This window comes from Suncus etruscus, chromosome 11, assembly GCF_024139225.1.
Source record: "Suncus etruscus isolate mSunEtr1 chromosome 11, mSunEtr1.pri.cur, whole genome shotgun sequence".
Lineage (NCBI taxonomy): Eukaryota > Metazoa > Chordata > Mammalia > Eulipotyphla > Soricidae > Suncus > Suncus etruscus.
Genome location: NC_064858.1, coordinates 46,681,808 through 46,693,028, shown reverse-complemented (window position 1 = coordinate 46,693,028; position 11,221 = coordinate 46,681,808).

Sequence of the window (11,221 nt, the reverse complement as noted above, 5' to 3'; positions counted from 1 at the left end):
GTTTGAGGACCACTGCTAGAGGAATCTTTTTTTGTTTAGTTTAGTTTTGTTTTGTTTTGTTTTAGTTGTTTGGGTCACACTCCCCAATGTTCAAGGCTTACTAGTGACTTTGCACTCAAGGATCACCCCGACTTTGCCTCCTGCGCCCCCCAGGTAAATTGAGTTTGAGACCCCTGCATGCCAAAAAACACGAGAACCTGAAAGATATTGATAAATACTTGGACACTTACAATCTATGATTGAATCAGAATGATATAGCATATCTAAATAGACCATCACTATTGAATAAATTAAAATGGTAATCATAAGCCTTCTGAAAAACAAAAGCCCGGGTCCAGAAGGATTCACTAATGAATTCTCTCAAACCTTTCAAGAGCAACTATTTCTAAATCTTTTCAGGCACTTTTTTAGGAAATTGAAGAAATAGAAACACTGCCAAATAGTTTTTATTAAGCTTCCATTACCCTGATACCAAAACTAGACAGAGATTCTGCAAAAAAAAAAAAAAAAAGAAAGAAAGAAAAAAAAAGAAACTACAGGCCAATAACCCTATTGAACACAGACACAAAGATCCTCAACAAAATCCTGGAAATAGGATCCAATGCCTCATCAAGGACGACATACACCATGATCAAGGAGATTTTACTCCAGGAATGCAAGGGTGGTTTAACATACATAAATCAATCAACATAATACAACATATCAACAAAAGGAAAAATATATGATCACATCAATAGATGCAGAAAAAAAACAAACATTCAAATAGGTCCAAAACCCATTCATTATAAAAACTCTCAACAAGATGGGATTGGAAGGAACTTTTCTCAATATAGTCAATGCCATCTACTACAAGCCAATGGTAAATATTATATTTAATGGAGATAAACTCAAAGCCTTTCTTCAAAACTGTATAAGACAAGGCTGCCACCTCTCACCACTCCTTTTCAACATAGTACTGGAAGTACTTGCCATAGAAATTAGGCAAGAAAAAGATATCAAGGTCATCCATTAGGAAAGGAAAAAGTCAAGTTCTCACTGTTTGCAGATGACACAATACTATATTTAGAAAATCTTAAAGACTCTACCAAAAAGCATCTAGAAACAATAGATTCATATGGCAAAGTGGCAAGCTACAAAATTAACATGCAAAAATCAATGGCTCTCTTATACAAAAAATAATAGAGAAGTAAAGGAAATTAAGAAAACAACCTTATTCACATTAGTATCACAGCAACTCAAATACCTTAGAATCAACTAAAGAAATGATGAACCTATACAAAAAAATTACAAAACACTGCTTCAAGAAATTAAAGATGACACAAGGAAATGGAAACACATACCCTGTTCATAAATTGGGAGTATTTACATTATAAAAATGGCAAAACTCCCCCAAAATATTGTACATATTTAATGCAATCCCTCTAAGGATACCCATGACATTCTTCAAATAAGTGGATCAAACTCTACTGAAATTCATTTGGAACAATAAACACCAACTAACAGCTAATGCAACCCTTAGGAAAAAGAAGATGGGAGGCATCACTTTCCCCAACTTTAAATTGTACTACAATGCAATGGACATTAAAACAGCATTGTGTCAGAAAAAAGACAGCATCTCAGATGAATGGAATAGACTTGAATATTTAGAGAATTTTCCTCAGACATACAATCACTTAATCTTTGGTAAAGGGACAAAAATGCAAAATGGAGCAAGGAAAAATCCTCTTCAACAAGTGGTGCTAGGAAAACTGGTCAACCACATTCAAAAAAGCTTACTTGGACCTTCATCTAACACCATGCACAAAGGTCAAAACCAAATGAATTAATGACCTTGATATCATACCTGGAACCATAAGGTATATAGAAGATCATGTAGGTAAAAAAAATACTTTATGATATTGATACTAAAGGCATCTAAAAGGAGAAAACATCACTGTTTAAACAAGTTGAAGCAGAGATAAACAAATGGAACTAACTATATAAAGCTAAGAAGCTTCTGTATCTCAAAGGAGATAGTGCTAGGATACAAAGGCCCCCACAGAATGGAAGAAACTATTCACTCGATACCCATCTGATAAGGGACTAATATATAAAGTATACAAAGTACTGACAGAACTTAACCCTATCAAAAAAAAAAGGGTCTATAGAATACGGGACCAACAACAACAACAACAACAACAACAACAACAAAGCTCTAGCCTAGGTTTTGGTCTACGATCTGTTCAACAAACAATCTCTAATTCCAGATGTCTGACAGAGACAATCACAACTGAACGGGTCTTCCAGAAACATAACGAAAAACTCTATCCCAGGCTCCATCCTAGGAGCAGCATAATGACCAAGACCACCAACTACAGAAGATGGATTAAAATGACACTGAAGAAACAGAACTGCTAGAACCACAAAGACTTCATCATAAGCTCCATTCCTGGAGCTGTACAGTCACCAGGATCTCTAGATACAGAGGTCCGATTTTACCATCCATGATGAAGCAGAAGTCTTCCATACACCACAAAAGCACCGAGGGGAGAGTAAATGATCATGCAAGGAGTCTATAATTAATCTCATGACAGTAAACTTCAAGGATGGAGAAACCGTGTATCTCCTAGGCCAAGGGAATTCCCTCTATAATGTCCCCAATAGTTACTGTGCCTATGCAGGGGGAGGGGACAGGGAGAAAAGCACAAAATAATCCTTTTATCCACTTATATATTTATTGATAGATTTTTTTTGACTTCTTAATTTTGATGTAGATATTGAAGTTGATGTCTCCAATTTTATTTTATTTTATTTTATTTTATTTTATTTTACCTTTCTCTTTCTTTTTGTACTCTAGCATGGTTTGATTTAAGGACTGAGACTATTGTATGGTGTTTATCTTTATTGCTGTAGTGCTCACTGGATATCTTATTTGATATTTCTTTGTGTATTGTTGCAGTGTTTTAATTACCTTTTTCCTGTCCTTTCTCAAACTGAGGTTGAAAGCCTCTAGAAGGACTCCACCCATTTTTAGCTTATTTGATTTTTTTACCCCATTCTATTGCTTTTCTTTCCTTCAAACAAAACCACATAACTTGAACTATCTAGCTCCGCCTCTTAAATAGAGGAGGAAACAAGGAAGGGTACCAGGGCCAAACAAATATATGATCACTAGTAGTAAGCTAGACACAGAGGGGACCACTTACTATAGCATCCCAGGGGGTGAGGGTGGGGGATATGGGTTGCAGGAAAGGAACAGGAGTGGAGGGAGGACAAATTTGGTGAAGGGAATTCCCCTGATTCAATGATAATATGTACCAAAATTACTACTATGAAAGATATGTAAGCCAATATGGTCAAAATAAAAATTAAAAAAGGTATAATAAATGAATAGACACTTCCTCAAAGAAATACAAATGGCTAAAAGGCACATAAAAATGATCCATATCATTAATCATCAGGAATATGCAAATCAAAACAACAACGAAGTATACAAGATACTGAACAAGAAATACTTAACAAGAAAAAACATCTAATATCAAAAAAATGGGGAGAAGAAATGAACAGACAATTTCTCAAAGAAGAAATACAAATGGCCAGAAGACACATGAAAAAATGCTCCACATCACTAATCATCAGGGAGATGCAAATCAAATCAAGAATGAGGTATCACTCATGCAACGGAGACTAGCACACAGAGCAAAGAACAAGAACAATCAGTGCTGCAGGAATGTAGAGAGAAAGGAACTCTTATTCACTGCTGCTGAGAATGCTGTCTAGTCCAGCCTTTATGGAAAAACATTATGGAGATTCCTCAAAAATCTGGACATTGAACTCCCATTTGATCCAGAGATATACCCTAGGAACACAAAAACACTATACAAAAATACCTTATGCTTGCCTATATTCATTGTAGTACTATTTACAATATCCAAAATTTGGAAACTACCCAGATGCCTGACAATACATGAGTGGCTAAAGAAACTTTGGTATATTTACACAATAAAATACTATGAAGCCATGAGAAAAATAAATCATGAAATTTTCCTATACATGGATGGACATGGAAGCTATTATGCTAAATAAAATAAGTCAAAGGGAGAGAGATAGACACAGAATAGTCTCAATCACCTGTGGATTAAAAAAAAAAAAAAAAAAAAAAAAGACCTCCCTGCCGCAAATTTTTACCAATCTGAAGAAGGTCAGGGGGTGGGTTAGGAAGATGCCTGGGAACCCACACACCACAAGAAAAACCCAAAAGACAATGGGAAAAACTGTACTTCCAACATAGGCATAAGACCTGTAATACACCACCTCTCTACCTGCCCTCCCCCAAATGTAAGGTAATCTTTTGCACCACTTTGGTCCCTTAAAAATTTCGCTAACTCATTTTATTTCTTTTTTTTTTTAATTTTTTTATTTATCTTGTTTTAAATGTTCGTCCTACATATATATTTGTGAGCACATACATTTTTAATTCCCCTTTTTTTTCTTTTTTTTTCTCTCTTCGTTTTTTGGTATTTGACCTGTGTCTGTTATCCCATCAGTCCACCCACGAATACACAGACATTATAATGTAGCACCACTTCCCTCTGCAAAGGCACACTAAGTAAAGGGGAAATATTACATATAAAAAAAAAAAGAGCTCTTATCTACTAGAGATAGGAACTCATAGTTGTTTAAAATATAGGGATATCTCCTGCCTTGAAAAATATGTCATGTGGAATCAAATTAGACCTCAGGTGATTAGATACCATTCATCCAGCCTTGAGCCCTTGATCCCCGACATAGAAACGGCACAGCTCTTCACAACAGCTGCAGGAAACAAACTCCATCCGGGACGGCCTTAATACGACGAGACCAACAACAAGGCCCAGCTCTAACATGATATCCTGACAATGAGGAAAATGCGAACATCTTGACCTTAGAGCAGATTAGCCTACCTTACCAACTAAGAACAAGACAAAAACAGAAGTGGTGGCACCCTTTGGTAGGTCCAAAAGCCAAGATCGGGATTTACAGATGACTGGCTGCTAGATCCACGACCAGACTGTATACATCTTGGGTCCAATAAAAAAGCCCTAGTTTAGGGTTTGAACTATGACCTGCACAATAATCATGATCCCCAGTCCCAAAGGTCCGGCAGAGACAATAGTAACGGAATGGGGCTTTTGGAAGCAAAAAGAAAGACGCTATCCTAGGTGCCACCCTAGGTTCAGTGCAAAGACCAAGATCACCAACCACAGAAGATGGACTAAAATGACACTGAGGTAACAGAACCGCTAGAACCACAAAGACTGACTTCATCATAAGTCCCACCTCAGGATCTGTGCAGATACTGAGACATCTAAACACAGAGCAGAAGTCTTCCACACACCAAAAAATAAGGGGAAAAAAAAAAAAAACACCAACGGGAAAGTAAAGGATCCTGAGCAAAGTCTAGAGTTGATCCCATGACAGTATGCTCCAAGGACGGAGAAATCCCATATCTCTTAGGCCAAGTGAATTTTTTTTCGAATGACCCCAATATTTACTGTGCCAGGGCAGGAGGGAAAAAACAAAAATGCAAAAAGCACAAAACCTTGGTTATTTTTTATATAAATATATATATTACCTTCATTTATTATTGTTATTATTTTTGATTTACCAATCTATTTTGGTCGATTTCTCTGTTTGGGTGTGATTATTGAAAGTGTAGTCCCCAATTATACTTTTTTTTTTCTCTTCCTTTCTTCTCTTTCGTTATGGGCTATGCCATGTTTCTCAATTCAAGACCATGGCGTGATTTTTGTTTGTCTGTTTTTGTTTTTGTTTTTTTCTATTTGTTTGTTTGTTTGTTTTGTCTGCTCTGTGTGGTGCTTATCGATATAGCTGGAGCCCTCACTGGATATTTGACACTTCTTTTGGTACTAGTGGAGTGTTTCACCTTCTTTTTCTCCATCTCCCAAATTGATGATGAGAGCCTTTAGAAGGACTCCGCCCAATTTCGGGGTATTAGACTCTTATCCCAGTTTATTACTTTTCTCTCCTTCAAACAAAACCACGCAACTTGAACTAGCTAGTCCTGACTCCAGTTAGAGGGGGAAATAAGGGAGGCATCAAGACCAAACAGGTGCAAGACTACTAAGTAATGGGTTAGATACAGAGGGGACCACATATTCTAGCCGCCCTGGGGTGAGGGAAAAGGAAAAGGGAGGTAGGACAGAAACGGAGGTGTAGGGAGGACAATTTGGTGATGGGAATCCCCCCTGATTTTATGTAAATATGTACCTAAAATATTATTGTCAACAATATGTAAGCCACTATGATCAAAATAAAAATTTATATTAAAAAAAAAGACAGTGTTGGAATAATAGAAAGAATAAAGATGAGGTCTGGAAGGAATGGCACATTATATGAAACATACATCAAAGATTGGTGAGTTCAGTTAGAGAAATAACTACACTAACATCTATCATGACAATGGCAATGAGTGAGAGAAATAGAATGCTTGTCTTGAATACAGGTACGGGGTGGGGGAGTATTGAGATGGGACATTGGTGGTGGGAAGGTTGCACTGGTGAATTGGTGTGTTCTTTGTTATAACCGAAAGCCAACTACAAACATGTTTTAATTATGTTGCTTAAATAAATATATTATTTTTAAAAAAGCACAATGCAATTTTATGTCAAGAAAAACACCATGAGGGGCCGGGCGGTGGCGCTAAAGGTAAGGTGCCTGCCTTGCCTGCGCTAGCCTTGGACGGACCGCGGTTCGATCCCCCGGTGTCCCATATGGTCCCCCACGCCAGGAGCAACTTCTGAGCACATAGCCAGGAGTAACCCCTGAGCGTTACCGGGTGTGGCCCAAAAACCAAAAAAAAAAAAAAAAAAGAAAGAAAGAAAAACACCATGAGCCAGGAAGCAAACTTTTGTACCTTGATCTTGGACTTTCTAGTCTCTATATAACTATAAAACTATAACTATAAGACTAAATTTCTATTGTTTAATACATCTTGTCTACCATATTGTATGATAGTGACCAGAAGGACAAAAAGAAGTGGATGGATGAATGGTTGGATGGATGGATGGTTTTGAATCAGTGTAGTATAGAACAATATAAAATGTAGAATAGCACACTTATAAACATGATTTAAAGGATCTTATTTTAAGTACAATTTTGTTTTAATACCAAGTTCAAGGCAGTAGGTAAAGGCAAAAAAATGCAGGAAGTTCAAAGAAACTTAGAAAAATGACTCACACTTAGAAATTTTAAACAAAAATATTTAGTACGCATTCTGGAAATAATGCTTAACTTATTTGAGTCAATATGAGGCAGAAACATTTTTTGTTCACTGCTGCCTGGTCTGATCCATTGCAAAACTGTAAATCTTTGATCTTCAACTTATGTCTGACAACACCTAGAAAATCATATCTGAGCAGCAGCGTGGCCTTAAATGTGGTAAGCTTCCCAATGAGGCCAACATTTGCTGGAGCAGCAATTCTTCTGGGATGATAATTTGACTGCCTTTAACACTGGACAATGCTTGATTGCTGGCTTTGGAGCATTCTATTTTTTCTAGTTTTGGAATAGAGGGAATCACATTTAATCTCTGGACCCAGTGTAATGTCTAACTAGGATTTCTTTGTTCTGCATAAAATTTCTAACCGCAGGGTACAAAACCACTCCCCAAACACTTACCACTAGTTCCTACCAGCTGTCGCCTTCCTTGTTCTCTCTCTCTCTCTCTCTCTCTCTCTCTCTCTCTCTCTCTCTCTCTCTCTCTCTCTCTCCTCTCTCTCTCTCTCTCCTCTCTCTCTCTCTCTCCTCTCTCTCTCTCTTCTCTCTCTCTCTCTCTCTCTCTCTCTCTCTCTCTCTCTCTCTCTCTCTCTCTCTCTCTCTCTCTCTGTGTGTTTCTCTCTCCTATCTTTTTTTTTTGTTTTGTTTTTTGGGCCACACCCGGTAACGCTCAGGGGTTACTCCTGGCTATGCGCTCAGAAGTTGCTCCTGGCTTGGGGGACCATATGGGACGCCGGGGGATCGAACTGTCGTCCGTCCAAGGCTAGCGCAGGCAAGGCAGGCACCTTACCTCTTGCGCCACCGCCCGGCCCCTCTCTCTCCTATCTTATCTGAGTCAAATGAAATCTAATTCTTCACAATGGCATTACTCTTCCAAACTGTCTTGTGTTCCAACTTTGTTTAAATACTATAGATATTAGTATGAATAGCCATTTCTTTAAATGCTAACCATGCAGTTACCTTCATCATCTCCTTTTGCATCAAGAATCCCACTAGGAGAAGATCCTCTTTACCTATTTACAGACCAGGAAACAAAACCAAACTGAAATTTGGCAAGGCTCATATGACCATAGTATGTTAGATGTAAGAACTGTTGCTTTTACCATAAATCCATTTTTCATATGCTTCTCTTAGAAATTCTTTAGAATGCTTCCCAGGGTTAATGTAAAATGCACTGTATAAAGGTCTTACTTTTGATTTTAATTTTAAATAGTTTGCTTTACATTTTAAATATTCAGCACAAGTCTTTTGCAGTCTTGAAGTTATTTCACTTCCATCTTGAATCTAACAACAGCTGCAACGACTGGTTTCAAGCTTTGACCAACTCTAACAGATGCTGCTGGAAATAAATAAGTCAACTCAACTCTGATTCTTAGCTTAGGTCATCCCTGAGAAACCATGCCATTAATGATCACACAATCAGAAAGTACCAGGCAGCTAATGTCCATGAATTTTGCCTGACCAATGTGAAATAAGAGCCAACCACCCTTCCACAGCTAAAAGCTCCCAGGCACATCTGATAAAAACTTCCTTAAAAATTCTGAAGCTATGAACATCAGTTAATCATTAAAATGGATAACCAAAAACAGCTTTGGTACAGCTTTCCCCTGTCTTTGTTTCACCTCCCTTGTCCTTCACTCCCACTTCCTCTGGGGATTCCTTTTCTTCCCATACCCATAACTTATGGACTTGATGCTGAAAAAAAATTCAATTTCTTCCTATGTCTGGAGAAATATTACAGTAAGTAAAACTCTTACCCTGGTTCATGGGTGTGACCCCTGAGCACAAAGTTAGGAGTAAGCACAAAGCATATTTGAATTTAGCACCAAAACAGACAAGCAAAAAAAATATATATATATGGTTATATATGCATTGTATATATTTGTATATATACAAACAAAAATAAAACTAAATGTTTCCTATAGCATAGAGGGTTAAATCCTTTTCTGTCAGGAAATATTTTTATTTTGAGCTTTACAAGTCTGCATGATTGTGCACAAGGATTAATCAAGTTTATTTGATTTCTTAATCAGTTGATTTGGTTTCCACTGTAGTTTTATAACAATGGAAGAAGACACCCTTATGGAATGTATTCCCAACATATTTGTATGATGCTAATTTGTTTTGCATTCATAAGGAAGCGTTAATTGCTAAGTAAGATGACTTAAGTTGGCTCTACAGCTTCCTGATAGCTGTGAATAGCTCTTATATTTAAGTTACCTAAAACCTACACTGAAAAATTCAAAGGTTTTTTTTGTTTTTTTTTTTTTCAGTAGTCCCAAATTTCCTTTCAGGGCCCTATAAACAGTATCCATGAAAAGATGCATAATGTCTATATTTGACTGGTTTACGCTTTATGCTCTCTGTAAGAACATGCTCACTGACAATTTTAGTTTCTCCAAGTATTGACTGAAGTAAGCAGTAAGATAAACAAAGCTAAGTACTTTTGAAAATCTTCTTGATGGCTCTGTGATCAATTTCACCTATAACTTTCTATAGGTCTTTTTCCTTTTATGTCATACATGATATTATACATGTAGGGTAATTCCAGAGGAAACCAATGAAGAGATGAAATGCAATATTTTTTTATGGCTGTAGTGGTAGTGCTTAGGGTCCACATACAGAGGAATAAATCTAAGGCTTCATATATCCAAGATATGTGCTCTATCCCTTCAGCATCCCTATCCCATCTTTGTGCTTTAAAATTGCATTATAGACCACTACCATTAGAATAAAAAGAAGCAAAAGCAGATGAGGCCTTTGGAGGAAAACAAAGACTAAAAATTGAATGTCTTTCTTTCATTTTATATATACTTAAGAGACCCAAAGTTAAATTGCCTTTTTTATGAAATCTCTTTATCAAGTACATTTATTTAGAAAGATAAGCTTACAAGTCTCACATTTTTCTGGGAATCAAATATTTAAAGTAATTATGATCTAGGGTTTTGGGAAATTGATGGTGATCTTTCTTGAATACTAGGCAATAAAAATAAAGAAATAAACATTATATAAGATTGTACATATTAGTAGATTTTTTTTTATTTTTCCTTTACATTGAAAAGCAGTTTCAAAACTGCTTTTATAAATCAACCAGTACACTTGGTACAAAGTTGCATTATTTGACCAAATAGCAAGATTAATTACATCAACATAGAATTTGAAAATGTTTCTACTAGCTGCTTTATTTTTCTTTGTGTCTGAGGCACAATCTGGTATCAATGTTTTTTTAGGAATTAAGACAGCAAACACCAATCTTCAAGAAAGTTTTCTAAATCTTTTTATAGTGTTTCAATGAAAAATTATAAAAATATAAAAGTTATTACATGTGAACATACATATTCAAACACATATACATTGAGCTAGATAGATCTTTGATAGCGAAATCTACTTTAAAAACAATATCAAAATCAATGTGAACCTCTCTAAGACAATTTTACGATGGTCTAAATTTCTTTCTCCCAAAATAGAATTTTGTTCGAGTCTCTAACTTTTTTAATTCTGGGGGCCACACCTGGCAGTACTCAGGATTTATTTTTGGCTTTTCAGTCAGGAATCACTCATTACAGACTCAGGGTACTGACCAGATAGGATGCAGGGGATTGAACCCAGGTCTGCTGCATGCAAAGCAAGTGCCCTACCTGCTATATACTATTATACAGACCCTTTTGTGTGTGTGTGGGGGGGGGGAGAATATCCAGTAGTCCTTAGGATTACTCCTTACTCTGTGCTTAGGAGATACTCGTGGTGGTGCTCTGGAAACATCTATTGTACCAGGGACCAAATGCCGATTAGCCGCACATAAAGCAAGTAAGTGCCTTCTATGTTGTACTATTATACTATCTTTCTCACCCTCATCCTCTGTCTTTTAATAACAGTTTGTCATATTTCATCTATATCCCCAAATAAATTATAAGACAAAAGGGACAGAGACCTACAATATAAAATATTGGAATTTCAATACACC